This window comes from Sorex fumeus, unplaced genomic scaffold (genome assembly GCF_029834395.1).
Source record: "Sorex fumeus unplaced genomic scaffold, SorFum_2.1 ptg000191l, whole genome shotgun sequence".
NCBI lineage: Eukaryota > Metazoa > Chordata > Mammalia > Eulipotyphla > Soricidae > Sorex > Sorex fumeus.
In genome coordinates this window covers 4062213-4086551 of record NW_026606248.1, presented here as the reverse complement: position 1 = coordinate 4086551, position 24339 = coordinate 4062213, and the positions used below count along the sequence as shown (strand labels likewise).

The following is a 24339-nucleotide window of genomic DNA, read 5'->3' as shown; positions in this document are numbered from 1 at the left end:
ACATCACAAATATTGAAAACAACCCAGTATCAGCATTGGTGAGGGGAGGGAAACAACAATCATCCATTGTTGGTGGGAACGTCAGCTAGTTCAACCTTTTTAGAAAACAATAGGGGCACTCCTGAAAACACTAAGAATCAAGCTGCCATATGACCCAACCATCCCATTTCTCGGTAACAACCCAAAGGTTTGATTTCTCTATTCAGACATTTGCACTTCTATATTCATTGCAGCACTATTCACAGTAACTAATATCTGAAAACTACTAAGTGTCCCAGAACAGATGACTAACTAAAGAAACTATGGTACAAATACACAGTGGAATGCCACTCAGCTACAAGAGAAGATAAAACCATGCAATTCTCCTCTATTGGAATTCGGAATTAGAGGATATTTTGCTGAATGAAGTGTATGTCCAAGGAGAGAGATATACACATAATATATGAAAAGAATCATAATAAGGGGATTATAAATGGCTGAAACAGAATCTAAGACCAGTCTGCAGAATGGAGCTTAACATAGTGGTGATACAATAGAGGAGGATGGGGGTCTACAAGGATTGACAGGAGTGATAGGAGTGAGGGGGGAGGCACTGAGACAGTATTGAAGAAAAATGGACACTGGAGAGAAGGGGGTGTGTTGTTGGAATCTTGTATGCATAAAACCCTACCATTGACAGCACAGTAAAATTGTAAATCATAGTGACTACCAGATCGACCTTGGCCCCAAAATCTAGGAAGGAGAAGGAAAGACACATTAGAGTGGAGGGGAAGGGAATAAGAGACAGATGAGAAGAACATTGGTGGAGGGAAGTTAACATTGGTGGTGGGATTGATGATGCAATATTGTATGTCTAGAATTTAACTATGAATAACTGTGTAAATTCAATGCTTTAATAAAATTTTTTTTTTATTGTTCAGATTTCTTTTTTTTTTATTTATTTATTGAATCACTGTGGGAAAGGTTACAAAGCTTTCAGGTTTATGTCTCAGTCATGCAAATATCAAACACATTTCCCTTTACCAATACTTATTTTTTCCCATGAAGAACCCCAATAAAACCCCACCCCCCTTTAATAAAATTTTTTAATTTAAATAAATGATACCTAAAGGGGCTTGATTGAGGAAAGTTGATACTGATGATGTACTGAATAAAGGATAGCCTGCATGCCCCTAGGGTGCATCCTAATTCTTGGTGCCTACTAATATATTACTGTCACTGGCAAGGGGACTTTGTAGGTGTAACTAAGGATCTTAAAATGAGGAGACTATTCTGGATAATCCTGGTTGGTTCTGTGTAATCACAAGGGTTCTTATAAGAGGAAAGCAGAGGACTCAGTCTGAGAAAAGGCAGTGTGACAAAGGAAGCAGGGGATAAAGAACACAATGAGGAGACACCACAAGCCAAGGAACAAGGCAGCAAAGGCTGGGCTGAATAGAATGGGATCACTCCTAGAGCTTCCAGAAGAAACTAGCCATACCTACACCTGGATTTTAGGATTTAAATAATTAAACTTGCAGTTATTTGTTATAACAGCAGTAGAAACCTTATACAGACAAAGTGCTGTTACTGAAAACTGGGAAACAAGACCATCTGAATAGTGTCTTGTTTTTGATACATATTCTAGGGTCTATCCTTAGTTGTCACTTAAAGACTCAAACTTTTCACATAGAACCATGGAATGAATCTTCTCTAATCCCTCACTTTTGTTTCTATGAAAAACTCATGTCACTGAACAGCACAGTAACTTACCCAAACTCTGAAAATATATGTTCCCTCTCCTCCAGTTCATGTTTCCCTCTAACAAATTTACTCATTTGCTGTTCAGTTCTCTATGGCCTGAACAAAACTGGGAGGCTGTATTTGAAGAGTTTCATTAAGGTGTGCTCGAAGGACCAGATCAATTTTGGAGGTTTGGCTTGCCTTGCATGCAGTCAATCCAGGCTGGATCCCTGGCATGTCACATGGTCCCTCAAGCACTGGCAGGAGAAATTTCTGACCATAGAGCTGAAAGTACCCCTGAGCACTGCCAGGAGTGACCCCTCTCAAAAAAAGGGCATTTTTGAAAGCTTGTCAAAACTTAAGGGAAGAAAACAGAGAAAATTCTTCCAAGTGAATAATCCACAAATTTAATAAGAACAGAACACAGGACTAAACACATTGGGACCACCACTAGTGAGATGAGGGGTTAAAAATAAAAGTAAGAAGAGAGTGAAGCTATGAGCTCAAAATGATAAAACATCAGTTTTGTCACCAAAACCAAGGGTTTGTCAAGCATCTGAGAGCAGGTGAGCAGAAGCTGTGTTTTCTCTCCACAGTTAGAAACTCACTGAACTTTCAAGTGTCAAATAGCCACAGCTGGACCTGGAGAAACATTACGGGGGTGAAGGAACATGCTCTGCATGCAACAAGCAAGGTTCAATCCCAGCACTGCATGTTTCCCAGAACATCTCCACAAACAGCCCTGGAAGTCCCACACATAGCCAGGGGAGCATTGGTGCCCAGTATCATAGTTCTCAGACCCTCACATTCAACCACAGGTCCAGGAAGCTGAGAATCACTAGGAGGGACTCCTGAGCCTCCTGAGTATTGCTTGAGAGTTCTTCGTCCCCACCATAAGAAGGCACCAGCTGCCTACGACCAAGGAACCGACTGTTAGTTTCTATGATGATTTTCCTTAGAGTCTAGAGTTTCGGGGATCCCAGGGGGTAGTTCAGTGGCATAGTGTGCAGCCTTGGAAGCATGAGATGCTGAGTTCAATTGCAGGCACTGCTGCATATGTGGGGAAACACCTAACAACTCTGTTATCGGTGCCTGGCAGCTCATCTCTCTGTGATGCCCAGAGTAACAAGTGACCCCCACGCTGCACTACAACTTAGTTATACATGAACACCTGGAAGCACCCTAACTAATAAAGGTGTTCCACCACCGTGGCCAGGAGTATGAGCTCCGGGGCGTGCTGTGTGAGCACAACTAAAAGAGTGCAACCTCCAGAAGCATCGCAACCAAGAGTACGAACATCACAACATAACATGGGTGCCCCCACCACCAGCAAGCAACACAATTAAATGCACAAGCACCCCAGCCAGGTCTCTGTGTGATCCTAGACTACATAACAATGGAGAAAAGGAAAAAAAGAAAAAGGCCCAAGAATTCCATTGCCAGACCTGTTCTTAATTTAGCTTTCAGAATACCCACAATGCTGGGATCATTAGTTTTGTTTTTGTGGTGATATAAGGTTTAATTAAAATTCTTTTTATGCACTGTCATTGGCATGAATATTTCTCAACACACCGATGTCCATCTTGGCCAAAAGATGAAGAAAATATACTTTCATGTGATGCATCCTGGGACTGAGATCTCTAAGCCTGCACGGTTTGGGACTGGACCTGTCAGTAGCTAGACAGTTACACCCTCCAACTGCCGTGTAACCCAAACAAAGGCCAGGACCCAAAGATTATCACAACAAGCTCCCGGGAGCGCGCGGCCACATTTGCGGCCGCGCGACTATTTATTTAATTTTCTCTAAATTGTCAGGGTACCTTAAATATCCTCAAATATCCAACCCACACGGCAGAGCCTGGCAAGCTATCCATGGTCTATGCCAAATAGACCAAATTGATATGCCAAATCCAGTAATAAATGGATCTCATTTCCCTAACCCTGATTATGCAGAGTCGAGAAGGATATGGAAGGAGAAGCTGATAAAACACCAAGGCAGACATAGGCTGACAAAACGCAGAAAAACAAAAATGATTGTCTGTACTTTTAATGCTCGTACGCTGGCATCTGCTGCATCCATTGAAGACCTTATGGTACAAGCACGAAAGATCAAGTACGACATCATTGGTCTGACCGAAACGAGAAGACATCAATCCCATCATGCTGTTTTCGACACTGGAGAAGAACTGTTCCTTGGAACATGTGATAAAAGAGGCGTCGGTGGTGTCGGTACCCTTGTCAACACAAACTTAGTCACAAGCATTGATTCATTTGAATGCCTAACAACCCGAATCGGACGATTACACTTGAATAAATGTGGCTCACTACCGGCAGTTTCTATCTTTGTTGTCTATGCACCAACATCCAGTTATGGTGAAAAAGAAACTGAGAAATTCTACATGGAGCTGGAGAAATTCTATAAAGAAGATCACACCTTCTACAAGATCATTGTCGGTGATTTTAATGCCAAGATAGGACCAAGAAGATCAGTCGATGAACTCCACATCGGAACCCATGGCCTGGAATGGAACGAACAGGGTGACAGACTGTCTGAGTTCATCATGTCAACCAAAACCTTCCATGGTAACTCACAATTCCAAAAGGCTGAATCTAAACGTTGGACATGGGAGTCTCCCGATGGACGGTTCCACAATGAAATAGACCACATCATATTCAATCGGCGGTTTTGCCTAAACGATGTTGCTGTTGTCCCAAAATTCCAAACGGGATCAGACCACCGTCTTCTTCGTGCAAAATTCTACCTCACAGAACGAGGAGAAAAGAATGCAAGGTTTAAGAAGAGGACTCCCAGAACAACCACCAACTGGGAACTCTTTGGCTCTGTTGCAGCAACATGGGAAGATGCCGTCATTGACAACATTGATGAGGAATACGATCGAATGATTCAGCACCTCCATGATTGTGCAAGGAATGCCAAGAGAGAGATAACCACAAAAAACCGTCTTTCTTCGAACACTCTTGAACTTATTCGCCAACGTGGCATGGCACGTGCCTCAGGCAACCACAAGCAAACGTCCGAACTGGCAAAACAGTGCAGAAAAGCCATCAAGGATGACCTCAAAAACAGGAGAGCAGCAGTACTGGTAGATGCAGCAGAAGCTGGGAAAAACATTCGTAATGCCCGCCTGTCCTTCACCAACTACAAAACCAAGATGACTGCCCTCCGACATCATGATGGATCTATCACATCTTCCAGAAGGGCAATGGAGAAGATTATTCATGACTTCTACTCAGATCTCTTTAATAGCCACATCCACTTGCCCACATACCACATACCACATGATGGATATGTCGTTCCCAATGTTCTCCCTTCCAAAATCCAACATGCCATCTCGTCGGTAAAGAAACAAAAAGCACCTGGCCCAGACAAGATCAGACCTGAACACCTGAAGAACTTACCATCAGTACTCGTCAATACATTAGCTCGACTCTTCACACGCTACCTGTCTGAATGCAAGGTTCCATCCCAATGGAAAACCAGCAAGACTGTACTACTATACAAGAAAGGAGACATCCACGACATTGGCAACTATCGCCCAATCTGCCTATTGTCTGTCATCTACAAACTATTCACTCGAGTCATCCTGAATAGGATTAGCAGAACACTAGATGAAGGACAACCATGTGAACAAGCTGGATTCCGAAAAGGATTCAGTACCATTGACCATATCCACACAATAACCAAGCTCATTGAGGTATCTCGGGAGTTCAAGATGCCGCTCTGTCTAACGTTCATTGATTTAAAGAAGGCCTTTGATTCTGTTGAGACGGAAGCGGTCATGGAAGCCCTAGCCAATCAGGGCGTACAAACTCAATACATCAGGATCCTTCGTGAGCTCTATTGCGGATTCACTACCAAGATCTCACCATTCTACAAAGAAGTAATCATCCATATCAAGAGAGGGGTTCGGCAGGGTGATACCATTTCACCAAAACTCTTCAGTGCCACCCTCGAGAACATCATGCGACGACTAGAATGGGAAAACATGGGAGTGAAGATAGATGGTCGGCAACTACACCACCTCCGCTTTGCTGATGACATCGTTCTAATAACACCAAACATCAGCCAAGCGGCACAAATGCTTGCGGACTTTGACCGTGAGTGTGGAAAGGTCGGACTACAGCTGAATCTTACGAAGACAATGTTTATGAGAAACAGCCTTGTTCCTGACGCTCCATTCGCTCTCAACGGAACCACCATCTCCGAATGCAACAGTTATATATACTTAGGTCGAGAAATCAACATGATGAATGACCTGGCACCTGAGTTACGCAGGAGGAAGAGAGCGGCTTGGAATGCCTTCAAGAGCATTGAAGAAATAACTAAAAGGACAAAGAACCTCCAGCTACGAGCACATCTCTTTGATTCCACTATTCTTCCTGCATTAACATATGCCTCAGAGACCTGGACCCTATGAAAACAGGATGAGAACACTATTCGGGTCTCTCAAAGAGGAATCGAAAGAACTATGCTTGGAATATCACGATTCACTCAAATGAGAGATAGAATCCGGAGTTCTGATCTTCGTCAACGCTCAAGAATCAGGGACGCTGTCTCATTTGCCAAGACATCAAAAATCAGATGGGCTGGACATGTAATGAGGTTTACAGACAACCGCTGGACTAGAGCCATTACTGATTGGATTCCACGAGACATCAAAAGATCACGTGGACGCCCACCTATAAGATGGTCAGACTTCTTCGTCAAGACCCTAAATGATCGGTTTGAGGCTCTACATGTTCCTAAAATGAACAGATACCATTGGGCTACGCTAGCACGCAACCGGGATGAATGGAGACGTTACTGGCACCCGCTCGAATAAATCGATGAATAATGGGGATTAAGTGATTAAGTGATTAAGTGATGCATCCTATTTCATTGTGTTTCTAGGAATCCTTGTGACTTTACTGCAGGCTTTGGGGAATGGCAAAAATGGTTTCAACGGGTGTAGTTTTCATGTCTAGGCTGGGAATAACTGTAGTCTCTTTCTCACTGATGTCTATTCAGTGATATATGACAAAAACTGAAATTAAAAAAATCTCAATTGCACAGTTTTTTCCATTCAAAGCACAAACTGTGATGCTTCGCTAATTACATATATCTGCTGATTTGAATGTGGCACAAGAGGCATTTTTTATCTTTTTTATTGAATCACTGTGAGATAGACCATTACAAAGCTGTTCATGATTGGATCTCAGTCACATAGTATTCCAACATCCATCCCTCCACCAGTGTACATATCCCAGCACCAGTGACAAAAAGGCATTTTATACCTATCAAAAGGTATCACCACAATTTGACTAGGGAGTGTCTCACTACAATAATCTATGTCAAGTTATGAAACTTTTTCTTAAAAGGTACATAGTAAATATTTAAACTTTGAAGGTCAAGAAACAGAATCAACTCATATCAATGCCTAAATATGTGGCCACTAAAAAAAATGTAAGCAGGGGGCCAGAGAATAGTACAACAGGTAGGGCATTTGCCATGGGTGCCGTCAACATGGATGCAATACCTCACACTCCATATGTCCCATAATCCCTTGCAGGAGTAACCCCTGGGCACAGTGCCAGGAGTAAGCCAGATGTGAAAAAAAAAAGGTAAATAATTCCCTTAGCTCGTGAGCCCTGCCAAAAATCATGCAATGGGTCAGAGTTAGCCCAAGGTGATGCTTTGACAACTTATTTCTGGGTGGGAAGAGATTCCTATAAATTTTGAATTGGTCTCCTTAATCACTCTAATTACTTATAAAAATGTCATTTACCTTTTTCCCAGTGTCCAAAAATCACCAGTGTTTTATAGGTACAATATGTGAATCAGTCTTTGCGATATACAGATATTTTTGCAGATAAATGCAATTAAAATATGCCTAAATTTGTGGTGCTTTTCTAAGTAGCAAAACGGAGATTAGGTTATATTTCACTCTCATGTAAAATGACAATAGTGGCATTAAGCAACAGTAGAAAATACTCTAATTGATAGCTAACTTTTATATGCCTTTTCGCTTTCTCTAATTGACATTTTATAAATGGTATCTCCTTCTAAGCATTCCATTTTGATTCATATCAATCTGTTGGCATTACACATGAACTGAAAGAAAATATGGAACCTTCTGCTTCAAGTATCCTAATTTACATGCTAAATCAGAAGGTCAAAATGAATCTTTGTCATGTTGAGAGCCCTGTACATTGGCCCAGAATAAAAGACAATAAGTTTTCTTTCTTGTTGTTGCTGTTGGAAGCAGAATATTTCTTTAAAAAAATCATCAAGTAATAATTCAATGTGAGTTCAGAACAACAAAATCTAGTGCATTAGAAGATAAATACTATGAAAAGTGCTTTGGTGTGAAGAGAATGACTTTGTTTAAGTTGAAGATTGTTCTTCATTCTGATAGTATAGTAGCAGATGGCCTGAAGTTATCATAAATATGTATGCCCTAGAAGTGCCCTGCATTGAAGTGCAGCCAAAATACAACAGTGGTGAACAGCACAATGTAGAGAGAGCTGTCTGACACATATAGAATAATGAGTAACCTTCCTCATACAGTAAGATTCTGGTATTATAGGGCATCTGAGATATCACTAAACTTTTCCTAACATCAGTAGTGCTCACAGAGACTCCAATTTTTTAAAAGGTTTTACTGCAAGGATGTTACCATTTCTTCCCATTAAATTACCACAGTTTCAAAACTCAGACATTGAAGCAGGACTTCAGGTGCTTTCTTCTTTGGAAACTTGCTGTCTGAACCCAAGCTTACTATTCGATGAAGAATTGTACAATGCAAAAGAGAACTCTAATAGGATGACTTGCTTTAGCATAACTAACTTTCTAGCTCTCTCTAGGTACTGTGACCTTTGTTCTTTTGTTCCTTCCACCTGAATAACTGAAATGCTATTCTAAAAGATGATTTTTGAAAACTCCCTTCATTGTTGAATTCCAAACGCAGCTGATTTCATATTAAAGCCAGCCACAATCAAGATGTGTTGTTGCAACCAGACTTCAATAAATAAATACATGTGAGATCCATCCATTTGTTAGTGCCGATTATGTCCTGTGCAAAATAACTAGGAACACAGAAATGAATAATTCAGAGAGAACAATACTCTTCTCTGTGTGTTTCTACAGAATTTGTTTGAAATAGCTATCTTCTCATGCTCAGTCCTCCTAGTGGGAGTAGGAGGAATTGATTTGGTTGTTTAAATGATGAGGCATCCCTGGCCTGTAATTCTGTCCTGGGCAAGGTTTATTTATTCACAGCTGACCTGTTGATTTGGCCTTGCTGCCTTGAAGGGGTATGACAAAAGCTGTAGTCAGCCATGGTAGTTCACAAGGGTTCACTGGCAAACTTTGTTCTGCATGTGTGAGTCCCACAACAGAAACTCAGGATGTATAGGAAATAAGGAATCCACCCAGGTTGAAGGTCTAAGGCTTAAAATTCTCTAATCCAGTTTTACCAGAGGTAAAGGAGATGCTTCCCTTATTCTCTGTCTTGTATTTGTGTCTCAGAAGGCTCAATAGGCAGGTAAAAGAAGGGGATTTGATTCCCCAACTCGATTCACTATAAATGTGATATAAATTCTGCCCTCAAGAAACTCAGACTTCTAGGATCTTTGGTTCTAAGTTTTCCCCTAAATGCTATATGTCTTATGGAAATGAAACCATGCGTAAAACACAAGGTCTAGTCCCAGAAACACCATGAATTCACTGGAATACTTCAATAAGACTACCAATCTACACTTCAAAGAACTGGGTCTCTGGGTAAATCATTATATCAAAGGAAGTACTATAGTATAATGCTACATTATTATTAGAAAATAAGTCAAAACAATAAATTGAGTGTTCAATGTTTTGAATTTGAGTGACTTTAAACATTTGATAACATTCTGAACACAGAAGAAAAGCAGCATGCCAGACTATTTAATTTTAAAGCATTTTATTTCAAAGTTATGCCTCCTGATCAAGGAACAGAGAAAGACACCGTCACTGAAATCTGAAACATGGCATTGTCTTCCTAAGGAGAATAGTTCTCAAGTTCTCTAGTGACTACTACTTGTTCTTCTACTAGTTTCCACACATGAGTGTCCACTTTTAAAATTGTCAACAGTGACAAAGAAGGAAAATGTTTTATCTTACCTCTACCATTAGCTCATTTCTGTCATTTCTAAATAATAACAAATAAGCCCTAGTCATATAGTCCATCGCTCAATGTTAAATATTCAAATCTTATATACTCTATTTTTAAGCTTTTTACTATAAAGGATTACCATCCAAGACCTGATCAAGAGCATACAGAACTTCAATATTATATAAATGTCATCGATATTTATTCAATAGTTGTTTACTGAGTACTCACACATACTAAAAGCAATTCTAAGAATTGGGTATAGGAGAGCAAACAAAACAAGAAGGTCCTGCACTTGATGAGCTTCTACTTCAGTGCTGGAGAGAAGAAGTGAGCACATAAAACATCCACAACAACATCAGTATACTCATCCCCTTGACCTCTGTCCACCTTGTCATGATCTTGCCTCTCATTTACTAGGGCTCTTTGGTCAGAGCAGTTAATCTGTAGGCTGGGTAGTTTTAAATCCCTTCATTGTGGCTATTTAAGAATTACAAACACCAACTTGGATTTTTTTTTCTTCTTTTAGTCTTTCAAACAAGGGACCACTAAGAGACAAAGAGAGCAATGGCAGCCAGCAGGTCTGTATCTCTGGAGGGGACAGAGGCCTTGTTAAGGAAAGGAGAGGCTCATGATAAGATGCAGCAGAAACAGTGCATGGGTAGAAACCATGATGCAGAGCAAAGATGCCCAACTCGGGGCTAGATTGTCCATAGACAGATATTTGGGAAATACACAGGTGTTATAGGTACTACCTTGTATATTCCTATTGTCATGATCCTTGTAGATCAAACTGTTAAATCTACTGACATTGTCATTTCTCCAGAGGGTAAAAGAGAAGGAAAAAAATGACATTCTAAAGCAATCACTTTCTTACAAGGGTGTTGAGAAATTAAAAAAAAACCCCAGGATTGATCAAAAATGGCTGCATGTGAAACCTCCACCTAATTTGCCTTACCACACATTTGTGTCCCAATAACACACCTTTGAAAGATGGGATCAATTTGGGACACTGACTTGTGCCAAACTGAGGCACTGCTGGATTTCACCCCCATGATCAGAAACCCTGTTCAGCGTGGAATTCCAGGGACCCCCCACTCAGAAGCTCCCATTCCTTCTCTGCCAGGAGCTTCACCTCCCCGACTGCCATCCGAGTGATGTGTACTCCTCCCTTTCACCAGTTACTGCCGACAGAACTGCATGCCAGTGATACTGTAGTGTGGACTTCCCCCAACAAAAGCAAATTGTAATTATATTAAAATTAGCTAAGTCACAAGTGAAGCCTCCCACTCATCAGGGAAGTGAGCACTGCTGAGATCCAACCTGATATTATAATGGAGCATTTCAGATTGTCTCAGGTATTGGGTGAACAATGATTCTTGATACCTTGTGGTGCTCCTGAAGTTCTATATTCAATGGAAACTTGTCCAGAATTGTAAGTGAGTTCTAAAGCCCTGCAGGACGTTTATGTGGGTGAAAGGCTGTTTTGTAATTATCAAGGCTTAGGGCATGACTGTTTTGCATAGAAAAGTAGGCATGAGCTCCCATGTAAATCTAAGGAGAATTGTTTAGTTTTGTTCAAAGCTCTATCAGGGGATGCTCTCCACTTCAGGTAGAACAATTACCTACAAAAGGCTGCTTTGTATTCAGTTCTCCAGCCTAACACACTCTGCTGATTTGCATCTATAATTAGTGTATTTTAGAAGATTCTACATAGTGTTAGAATACTGATAACATGGTTTCCTATAGCATTGTCATGCCTAAACATTAACATACAGAATTACAGTCTATTTTATTACTCCCTTTTTGTTTCTACTTTATAACAGAGTAAGAATAGAATACGGCATCATGATGAAAGGGGTCGGGGTTTTACTTATATGAGAAGTAGGTTGTTATTGGAGGCAATGAGTCTTCAAAGAGGTACTGAAAATATTTATTAGACTAAAAGGGGAGCTTGATCTGATGGGGTTGAAAACCTATGGCATAGAGAAGAAAGTCATTAGAAACAAGACAGTGCAAAGAAGAAAGTATATTAAAAAATGCAAAGTACGATGAGACAAAACAATTTATACCCAAGATAAAATTCCTAAAGCTGACTCTTGTCTAGATGGCTCCTAGATGGTCTTTCGTCCTTATTCCTGCAAACTGTTACACCCCAACATCAAGCCATTGAAAACATTTTCTGTCTCCTGTCTCACAGTCCCTCTCTATTTATCCTGCTAACAAAATGGTCAAATTAGGGACCAAAGAGATAGTTCAACGGGATAAGCACATGCTTTGCATGCAGGACTAGTTTCTAGTTCATACTCAGTACCCTGAGCACCACTAGCAATAACCCCTAGGCTCTGAGAATAGAGTAGACCCAGGAACTGCAAGGGTGGCATCTCCAAGTTGCCTTAGTATTCAGACCTACCGAATTTATAATCTTCCCCAAAAAATGTATTGCCAATTGACTAATCTGCCAAAAGATACTTTTTTCTCATAAGCAGGTCCTAAACAGTAAATCAGTAAATTTCGTCTTCACCTGACCCCTGTGATTTCCCTAGGACAAAGCCTAGTCTCACCTCTAATAATATATTCCTTTTCCCCTTACTGTTCAATTAAAATCCCTATGAATATGCCCTAAGTAATCAGACTTCCTGTAGAAATGTGGAGAGAGCAATTAAGTGTTGCAATTAAGTCCAAAGAGGATAAGTTAAACTCTGATAACAAGCATCCCCAAATCAGAGGGGATTATAAGGGTTTATTTCTCATTTATATCAAATGTCACTGCACATCAATAATGTTTCTGATCCCAGACCATCTTCTTTTTAGTATACAAATTCAGGGAGTAGCCTTTACCTGAAACAGTAGTCCTCATCACAACAGAAAAAAAGAGAACGTGGTAACCCTTATTAACTCTTAAACTCTGATTCAGGAGATATACGACTATTCTACTCGGTTTCATTAGTTTAAAGTCATATGACCACAGAGAAGATCAATGAAAGGAAGAAAAAGAGGAAGGAAGGAAAATGGAAAAAAATATTTTCAAACAATATTAAAATTTGCTTGAGAGATTTTAAAGACAGGTCTTTTTTGTGACTTTCTCATGTCTCAGCATTCCTCACACAATCAAGGAGGTGCTGAACCAGTCGATCATATTCTTTGTCGATGTCATCAACAATGGCATCTTCCCATGTTGCCGCAATAGTGCCAAAGAGCTCTCAGTTGGTGGTCGTTCTGGGAGTTCGCTTCATAAATTATGCAGCCCTCTCTCCCTGCTCCATGAAGTAGAATTTTGCACAAAGGAGACAGTGGTCCGATCCCGTTTGGAATTTTGGGACAATAGTGACATCAGTCAGGCAAAACTATTGATTGAATATGACGTGGTCAATTTCGTTGTGGAACCATCCACTGGGAGAGTCCCATGACCAATGTTTAGATTTGGCCTTCTGGAACTGTGAGTTACCATGGATGGTCTTGATTGACATGATGAACTCAGACTGTCTCTAACCCTGTTCATTTCAGTCTAGGCCATGGGTCCTGATATAGAGTCCTTCGGTTGATCTTTTCAGTCCTATCTTGGTCTTCATTCACCATTATGGCTGGCCACTAGCCTCAGGCAACCACAAGCTAATGTCCGAGCTTGCAAAGCAGTGCAGAAAAGCAATAAAGAAAGACCTTAAAGAGAGAAGAGCAGCAGTGCTGGCCAATGCAGCAGAAGCCGGGAAAAGCATTCACAATGCCTGCCTGTCCTTCACCAACTACAAGACCAAGATGACTGCCTTCCAACATCCTGATGGATCTATCACATCTTCCAGAAGTGCAATGGAGAAGATTATCCATGATTTCTACTCGGATCTCTTCAATAGTCACATCCACCTGCCCATATACCAAGTTCCACAGGATGGATATGTCTTTCCCAACATTCTCCCTTCCGAAATCCGACACCACATTTTGTTGTTAAAGAAGTGAATAGCACCCAGCCCAGACAAGGTCAGACCCAAACACTGGAAGAATCTGTCATCAGTACTCATCAATACACTTTCTCGGCTCTTCGCATGCTACCTGTCTAAATGCAAGGTTCTGTCCCAGTGGAAAACCAGCAGGACTGTTGAACTGTACAAGAAGGGGGAACATCCACGACATTGGCAACTATCACCCAATCTGCCTGTTGTCCGTCCTCTACAAGCTGTTCACTCGAGTCATCCTGAATAGGATTGGCAGAACACTAATGAAGGACAACCATGTGAGCAAGCCGGGTTCTGAAAAGGATTCAGCACAATGGACCATATCCACACAGAAACTAAGCTCATTGAGGTTTCTCGGGAGTTCAAAATGCCACTCTAATGTTCATTGATTTAAAGAAGCCCTTTGATTCTGTTGAGACTGAAGTGGTCATTGAAGTCCTAGCCACACAGGGCATTCAAACTCAATACATCAGGATCCTCTGTGAGCTGTATTACAGATTAACCATCAGGATCTCACCAATCTACAAGGAAGCGCTCATCGATATCAAGAGAGGAGTTCGACAGGGTGATACCATTTCACCAAAACTCTTCAGTGCCACCCTCGAGAGCGTCATGCAACAACTGGAATGGGAAGGAATGGGAGTGAAGATAGATGGTCAGCAACTACACCGCCTCCAATTCACTGATGACATCATTCTAATAACACCAAACATTAGCCAGGCAGCACAAATGCTGGCTGACTTCGACCATGAGTGTGGAAAGGTCGGACTGCAGCTTACTCTCACGAAGACAATGTTTAAGAGAAATGGACTTGTTCCTGACGTTCCATTTGCTCTCAATGGAATGAACATCTCTGAATCCAGCAGTTATGTGTACCTAGGTTGAGAACTCAACAGGACGAATGACCTGGCACCTGAGTTGCACAGGAGAAAGAGAGTGGCATAGAATGCCTTTAAGAGCATCAAAGAAATAGCTAAGAGGACGAAGAACCTCCGGCTCTGGGCACATCTCTCGATGTTTGTTTGTTCTTGATGAAAGGCCTACGGACCATTGTCCTCATTAAGTTCTGGGATGTTAAAACTCCACCATTCTTCCTGCATTAACATATGTCTCAGAAACCTGGGCCCTATGAAAACAGGATGAGAACACTATTTGGGTCTCCAAAAGAGGAATAGAAAGAGCCATGCTTGGAGTATCACGCTTCACTCAAGTGAGAGAAGGAATACAGAGTTCCAACCTCTGTCAATGATCGAGAATCAGGGACACTGTCTCGTTTGCCAAGGCATCGAAAGTCAGATGGGCTGGACACAGAATGCGATTTGGAGATGACTGCTGGACTAGAGCCGTTACTGACTGGATTCCACAGGACATCAAAATATCGCGTGGCTGCCCACCTACAGATGATCAAACTTTTTCGTCAAGACCCTTAACAAACGTTTTGAGGCTCTTTGTGTTCCTGGAGTGAGCAGACGCCATTGGGCTACAGTACCACGAAACAGGGATGAATGAAGATGTTACTGGCACCTACTCAAGCAAATCAATGAGTAACGGGATGTCATGTGATCAAGTGATCATCACTATATTGAGGCATGTTCCTTTTAAAGCAGTTTTCTTGAGAGTTTTTAGACAATCATAAATTGGTCTTAAATCTTTTTTTTTCTTTGAGGGCCATGCTCAGGACCCCTGACTCTTCCCTCAGGGATCACTTTTAATGGTGATCTGGGGACTTTATTGGTGTTAGTGATCAAATCCAGGTCAGCTGCATGCAATAAGTGCCTTACTTACTGTAGAATCTCTCTGGCCTGGGGTGTCAAAACTTCTCAAAAGCTTTCTTTGTACTATTGATATCTTCTATGATTTAAATTTTTCCCTTTGTTGATATCGTGTTGGCATGTAATAAAGCATTCTTGCACCCCGCAAATAAATCCTATTAATCATGGTATATAATTCTTCTAATGTATTACTGAATTGACTATGTATTGTTGGATTCAAATTGCTAAGGTATAAGGTATAAGAATCTTTCCATTTTTTGCTCATCAAGGATTTTAGTTTTATTTTTGTTTCTAGTCATGTTTTTTGATATTACGGTAGTATTGGAATCAAAAAACACCACTAAAAGCAAATGCTGTTATTTCAGTTATCTAGAAAAGCTTGAGAAGGGTGGGTAACAGCTTTCTTCTAAGGTATGAAAGAACATACTGGCAAATCTGTCTGAATCTCTGTCATAGTTTTGCTGAAGACTTTTGATTACTGTTTCAATTTCCATACTAGTAGTTGTTCTGGTTAGGTTTTTCTCTTTCCTCATATTCAGTACTGGTAAGTTATTTTCTAAAAATGCATCTATTTCTTCTGGGTTTTTCATTTAATGGTATGAGTTATTCAAGATAACCTCATATGACCTTTAGTGGTTTATGGCATTGCTTATAGCTTTTTCCCTTTAATTTTGATCCAATTGATTAGTATTCTCTTGCTATTTTTTAATGAGTCTAGCTAAGGGCTTGTCAAACTAGTTTCTTCTTGATAAAAGGCCTATGGACCATTGCTCTCATTATGTTCTATATTTGTTTTTGGTTGCTGTTACTGGAAGGATGCACATGACTGTACTCAGAGGGTATGAGGTACTGGGGATAAACCTAGAGCCTCTTATTTGAAGACATGTGCTTGCAAATCTAGTAATATCCCTGACGTTTCATAATTAAACATTTAATTTATAAGAGGAAATTGTTTCTCTTTGCCTTAGGAACCCATTATATTAAAATAGAAACTGCCAAATATATAAAAAATAAAACTTTGTTACAGTTATCTTTGAGCTTCTAGTAATGTATAAAAAGATCTTGATCTTTGTCTAATAACTACTCTAATAACAAAGAAATAGTGAGCATAAAAATATTTTCAATATATCTACAACAACTGGTATGGGAGATAGAAGTGTTTATTACTTTTGTTCACAAAACTAAACAAAATTTGCACAATGGGTAGGAAATTTGCCTTGCACGTGGCCGACCAGGGTTCAATTCCTCCGTCCCTCTCAGAGAGCCCAGCAAGCTGCCAAGAATATCCCACCGCATGGCAAAGCCTGGCAAGCTTCCTGTAGCGTATTTGATATGCCAAAAACAGTTAACAACAAGTCTCACAATGGAGATGTTACTGGTGCCCGCTCAAGCAAATCGATGAACAGGAGGACAGTGCTACAGTGCTACTAAGTAGTTTATCTGGTGAGAGCCTGAGACTTAAACCCGCTCATTGCCTTGCACAGAGTAGGTATGCAGATGGTTGTTTAACTGGTGACTCAATAACATTTTATAGCCTCCTTACCATTTGCTTTGCATTTTTTAAAGTAGTCAATATTTATTTTTAACGAATCATTTATAGATATAGCTCAGTCATCCACAAGTAAGCAAGTAGATTTTCAAGGCTGTCATAGGAAAAGAAAAGTGAACATAATATATTTTTATTTTGTTAACACGAGGCTCAACAGGATTTCAAAATTAATACCAGTAAAGCTTTTCTACAGGCAGTTTCTATCACAGATTTACTGGAGAAGCACTTGCAAATATCTCTGTAAGTGATAGATTTGACAGCAATGACTTTAAATAGAAGACTGAGGGCTATTAGATACTTACCATGGCTTAAACATGTCAATATTTTCTGATTTTTCTTTTGGATGAAAAGTTATATATGGGAAAATCACCTGAGTGAAGTGTAGTTATTGGGCATGACTTCAGTCTTTGTAGTAAGATTAAATTCAAGGTGGCAATGGTATGGATTTCAAGCATGGGTACCTAAAGAAATCATACAATTCATAATGCACATCCTCTAGGACTTTTATCATGAATAAAAAATCAAATGAAATTGTCTTCATGTTTCATAAATCTACTGTCAACTCTTATTGCTGCTTTGATGTAGGCTTATTTCTTCAGGACCATCTCTCATTTGTACCTAATTTAATAGATTGGCATATTTTGGCAGTAGATCAGAAGTTATCGATTTTGGGCTATGCTTTTCAGCCAAGTGTTGGCATTATAAAATTTTTTAAATGTTTTAATTAGCACAGCAGGTAGGGCGTTTGCCTTGCACGCGGCCGACATGGCCAACCTGAGTTCGATTCTTCCTCCACTCTCAGAGAGCCCGGCAGGCTACCGAGAGAATCTCACCCACACAGCAAGGTCTGGCAAGCTACCCAAGACATACTCAATATGCCAAACACAGTAACAAGTCTCACAATGTTACTGGGCCTGCTCGAGCAAATCGATGAACAACAGGAGGACAGTGACAGTGAATTTGTAAATATTGACTTGAAATAACCACACAGTAGTGAGTAAAATAATTTGCAGGACCATTTGCACTGTACTTATAAAGTTTGTGTATATTAAATAAATTTGTACCTTCATGTGCTCTAGCATAAATAGTTTATAATGTCCATGGTTCACAAACTTTGAAATGTATTTATTTTTATTTTGCAAAGATAGTACAATAGGTAGGGTACTTACATTGCACAGGGCCAACTGGGGTTCAATCCCCAGCATTACATATGGTTCCCTGAGCATTGCCAAGAGTAACTCATGAGTGCAGAACCAGAAAGAAGCCTTAAGCACTGTTGTTTGTGACCCAAAATACCACATTTTTAAATTTTGGGAGTTTATTTCTGAGTTTGTAGATAAAATAGATTTCTGTATAATTTCATATCTCACTATTTCAAATGTTTGTAGTTAAGAACAAAAAGACAAAATCATACTGCCAGCAATTTATATTTCTAGACAAATATTTTAAGTTTTATACTGTTAGAATAATGAACTCTAAATTTATTACCTATGAGGTTATCTCTGTTATTGCACATTTTAATCACTTGATCAGTTGACATCTCGTTACTCATCAATTGCTCAAGTGGGTGCCAGTAACGTCTCCATTCATCCCTGCTGTGTCTTACTGTAGCCCAATGGTATCTGCTTGCTCCAGGAACACAAAGGGCCTCAAACTGTTCGTTCAGGGTCTTGATGAAGAAGTCTGACCATCTCATAGGTGGGTGGTCACGCAATCTTTTGATGTCCCGTGGAATCCAGTCAGTAACGGCTCTAGTTTGATTTGGTCATCTCCAAATCTCATTCTGTGTCCAGCCCATCTGACTTTCGATGCCTTGGCAAACGAGACAGTGTCCCTGATTCTCGATCATTGACAGAGGTTGGAACTCTGTATTCCTTCTCTCACTTGAGTGAAGCGTGATACTCCAAGCATGGCTCTTTCTATTCCTCTTTTGGAGACCCAAATAGTGTTCTCATCCTGTTTTCATAGGGCCCAGGTTTCTGAGACATATGTTAATGCAGGAAGAATGATGGAGTTTTAACATCCCAGAACTTAATGAGGACAATGGTCCGTAGGCCTTTCATCAAGAACAAACAAACATCGAAGAGATGTGCCCAGAGCCGGAGGTTCTTCGTCCTCTTAGCTATTTCTTTGATGTTCTTAAAGGCATTCTATGCCGCTCTCTTTCTCCTGTGCAACTCAGGTGCCACGTCATTCATCCTGTTGAGTTCTCAACCTACGTACACATAACTGCTGCATTCGGAGATGTTCGTTCCATTGAGAGCAAATGGAACATCAGGAACAAGTCCATTTCTCTTAAACATTGTCTTCGTGAGATTCGGCTGCAGTCCGACCTTTCCACACTCACAGTCGAAGTCAGCCAGCATTTGTGCTGCCTGGCTAATGTTTGGTGTTATTAGAATGATGTCATCAGTGAATTGGAGGCTGTGTAGTTGCTGACCATCTGTCTTCACTCCCATTCCTTCCCATTCCAATTGTTGCTTGATACTCTCGAGGGTGGGACTGAAGAGTTTTGGTGAAATGGTATCTCTCTGCCGAACTCCTCTCTTGATATCGATGACTGCTTCCTTGTAGATTGGTGAGATCCTGATGGTTAATCTGTAATATAGCTCACAGAGGATTCTAATGTATTGAGTTTGAAAGCCCTGTGTGGCTAGGACTTCAATGACCCCTTCTGTTTCAACAGAAAAAAAGGCCTTCTTTAAATCAATGAACATTAGACAGAGCGGCATCTTGAACTCCCGAGAAAACTCAATGAGCTTGGTTTCTGTGTGCATATGGTCAATCATGCTGAATCCTTTTCAGAACCCAGCTTGCTCGCATGGTTGTCCTTCATTAGTGTTCTGCCAATCCTATTCAGGATGACTCGAGTGAACAGCTTGTAGACGATGGATGACAGGCAGATTGGGTGATAGTTGCCAATGTCGTGGATGTTCCCCCTTTTTGTATAGTACAACCGTCCTGCTGGTTTTCCACTGGGACAGAACCTTGCATTTAGACAGGTAGCATGCGAAGAGCCAAGAAAGTGTATTGATGAGTACTGATGACAGATTCTTCAGGTGTACGGGTCTAACCTTATCTGGGCTGGGTGCTGCTCACTTCTTTAACAACAAAATGTGGTGTCTCATTTCCAAAGGAAGAATGTTGGGAAAGACATATCCATCCTGTGGAATTTGGTATGTGGGCAGGTGGATGAGGCTATTGAAGAGATCCGAGTAGAAATCATGGATAATCTTCTCCATTGCACTTCTGGAAGATGTGATAGATCCATCAGGATGTTGGAAGGCAGTCATCTTGGTCTTGTAGTTGGTGAAAGACAGGCGGGCATTGCAAATGCTTTTCCCAGCTTCTCCTGCATTGGCCAGCACTGCTGCTCTTCTCTCTTTAAGGTCTTCCTTTATTGCTTCTCTGCACTGCTTTGTGAGCTCAGACATGAGCCTGTGGTTGCCTGAGGCTAGCGTCCAGCCACATTGTATGTAATGATCATATGAAACAAACCCACAGCTAAAATCATACCTAACGATAAGTATATAAAGGTTTTTTTCTAAGATGGACTAATACTGCTAAAATTTTAATGGAACCAAAAAATCCCTAACTAATCAAGTAAATTCTAGGCAAAAAAGAAAGAAGCACTGCAATCCCTGATTTAGGCCTAACATATAAAACCATAGTAATTAAAACAGTTTGTTAATAAAATTAAAATATACTCTCAGACCAACAGAATAGAATTGAGAGCACAGAAGTCAAACCTCAGATATACGCACAGAAATTTATAACAAAAGACCCAAGAAGTTAAGTGAATGACAAATGGCCAAATTGAAAAGAAAACACTATCTCACAGAATACATAATTGAAAGTGGGCACAGATCTGATGTTAGACATAAATTTATAAAATACACTGAGGAAAACATGGGCAGAATTCTCCATGACATTAACTTTAGAGTTATTCCATCCCACTGGCAAAGAAAACAAAAATTGAATAGGACTATATTAAGCACTGTGAAAGAAACTACGGCTCTTGAATGGGAGAGAATATTTTCACATCATATATCTGAGAAAGAACTAATGTCAAAAATATGCAAAGCACTCCCAAAACTTAGCAACAACAAAAATACAAACCAACCCATCAAAAATGGGAAAGAATAGTTGATCAGACACTTCCCCCAAAGAAAACATACAGATAGCTAGCAGGCATGTGAAAAAAAAAGTGTTCAGCATCCCTTACCAGGAAAATGAAAATCAAAATGACAATAAGATTTCAGTTCATATCAGTGAGAGTGGCCAATATCAAAAAGTCCAGAAACAACCTATCCTGGTGAGAATGCAATAAGGTGAGACTCTAGCTAAAGTTCAGCATCTATGAAAAATAGTACGGAAACTTCTCAAAAAATTAAAACAGCCCTCTGAGTCTTCTATTAATAAAATTGGAGCAATTTTCCTGCAAACCTCTCATCATGCCTTGGAAATGTATGTCTCCACCAGGGACAGATGAGAGTCTCAGCAGCTTGGCAGCCCCACGTCCCCTGACTTTATCTGACACGAGCCTCAGCTTCCAAACCAGCGCCATTTCAGGGACACTGACACAGCAGGGGCTCGGGCTGCCACAGTGGGGTGGCTGGCTCTGGAGCTGGGGTTGAGTCTGTTTGAAATCCCCATCCTTGGTGATGCCAGGAACCCTTCCCTGAAGCAACAGCTCTTGTCCTCCGCCATGCTGTGTCTTCTATTCCCTCTGGGAGGGAATGGGGCTCTTCTGCCTGATAGTGTCCTTTGTCATCCTCTTTGCCATGTGAAGGAGCCATTTCCAGCTCCCAGAGCTATTTCTCTTGGGTATCCTCTGCCTTGTATGCTCATCTTTCTGAACTTTTCCAGGCTCCCTGGGGAAAATAGTTGTCTCAGTATTTGACAGAGTGAAAACAAGTATTAATAAGAAAAAAATTAACAGAATTACTATCACTGTCACTGTCATCCCATTGTTCATCGATTTGCTCGAGTGGGTTCCAGTAACATCTCCATTTGTCCCTGTCATGTGCTAGTGTATCCCGATGGCATATTGGGGGCTCTTACACGGTCAGGGAAATGAGGACCATCATTGTTAGTGTTTTTGGCATATTGAGTACGCCACGAATAGGTAGCTTGGCAAGGCTCTGCCATTTGGGCGGGATACTCTCAGTAGCTTGCCAGACTCTCCAAGAGTGATGGAGCCTTTTGGGGAAGCCTCTAATCACCTTTACAGGTGTTCCCAGTCAGGCATATAAGAAAGTATGACATCTTGCATTTTGCTACCACATAGAACCAGAAGGTATTCTCATCAAGTGAATTAAGTCAGAAAGATAAATGATCAGATTCCACTCTTTTTTTTCTTTCTATTAGTGAAACACCATGAGGCACAGTTGTAGATTTACAATTTTTTGTGCTTGGGTTTCGATTATACAATGATCAAATACCCATCCCTCCATCAGTGCCCATTATCCACCACCATGGATAATATCCCTCCCACCCCCACCCCCCCCATCCCACCCTGCATCTGTGGCAGGGCATTCCCCTTTGTTCTCTCTCTCCTTTTGGGTGTTGTGGTCTGCAAAAGAGGCATTGAGTGGCAAACATGTTCAGTAGTCCATAGTCTACTTTCAACATGCATCTCCCCTCCTGGGAGGATCCTCCAAACACACTTTATTTGGTGCTCCCTTCTCTATCTGAGCTGCCCTTTCCCCTAGAATGCCTGGCTGGCCTCTAAGCTATGGAGTAATCCTCCTGGTGCTGATCTCAGCTATTCTTAGGTATTAATCTCATATTTTGTTACTTTATATCCCCCAGATGAATGCAATCTTTCTATGTCTATCCCTCTCTCATTTCTGACTCATTTCGCTTAGCATGATACTTTCCATGTTGTACCACTTGTATGTAAATTTCATGACTTCATCTTTTCTAACAGCTACATAGTACTCCATTGTGTAGATGTACCAAAGTTTCTTTAACCAGTCATCTGTTCTCGGGCATTCAGGTTTCTTCCAGTTTCTGGCTATTGTAAAGAGTGCTGCAATGAACAAACAAGTGCAGATGTCACTTCGACTACACATTTTTGCCTCTCTGGGATATATTCCCAGGAGTGGTATTGCTGGGTCAAATGGGAGCTCAATTTCTAATTTTTTGAGAATCGTCCATACTGTTTTCCAAAAGGGTTGAACCAGTCGGCATTCCCACCAACAGTGAAGGAGTGTCCCTTTCTTGCCACATCTGCACCAGCATCAGTTACTTTTGTTCTTTTGAATGTGGGCCAGTCTCTGAGGTGTGAGATGGTATCTCATTGTGGTTTTGATCTGCATCTCCCTGATGATTAATGATGTAGAGCATTTTCTCATGTGCTTTTTTGCCATTCGGGTTTCTTCTTTGAGAAAGTTTCTGTTCATTTCATTGCCCCATTTTTGGATGGGGTTGGATGTTTTCTTCTTATGAAGTTCAACCAGTACTTTGTATATCCTTGATATCAACCCCTTGTCAGATGTGTATTCGGTGAATATCCTTTCCCATTCTGTAGACTGTCTTTGTATTTTGGTCACTGTTTCTTTGGAGGTGCAGAAGCTTCTTAGTTTAAGATTGTCCCATTTGTCTATCTCTGTTTTCACTTGCTTGGCCAGTGGCATGGCATCTTTGAAAATACCATTAGCTTCAATGTCATGGAGGGTTTTGCCAACTTTGTCTTCAATGTACCTTATGGTTTCTGGTCTGATGTTGAGGTCTTTAATCCATTTTGATCTTATTTTTGTACATGGTGTTAGGCAGAGTTCTGAGCCCATTTTTTTGTATATAGCCATCCAGTGATGCCAGCACAATTTGTTAAAGAGGCTTTCCTTACTCCACTTCACATTTCTTGCACCTTTATCAAAGATTAGATGATCATATGATTGAGGGGAGATGTCAGTGTATTCAACCCTGTTCCACTGGTCTGCCGTTCTTCCTTTGTTCCAGTACCATGCTGTTTTAGTTATTACTGCTTTGTAGTAGAGTTTGAAGTTAGGGAGGTTGATTCCTCCCATTTTCTTTTTCCCAAGAATTGCTTTAGCTATTCGTGGGGGCTTATTGTTCCATATAAATTTCAGGAGTGTTTGCTCCATTTATTTGAAGAATGTCATGGGTATCCTTATAGGGATTGCATTGAATTTATACAAGCTTTTGGTAGTATTACCATTTTGACAATGTTAAGT

The 24339-nt window shown here is 40.7% G+C and overlaps 1 protein-coding gene and 1 pseudogene across 1 annotated transcript in view; one reads left to right on the top strand and one right to left on the bottom strand.

Annotated features, from left to right (window-relative positions):
• Window positions 1–24339, bottom strand: part of TAFA4 (TAFA chemokine like family member 4) — a 269005-nt gene that overhangs the window by 133796 nt on the left and 110870 nt on the right. The window lies entirely within an intron of this gene.
• LOC130017335 (ATP synthase F(0) complex subunit C2, mitochondrial-like) lies at window positions 21592–21927 on the top strand (annotated as a pseudogene).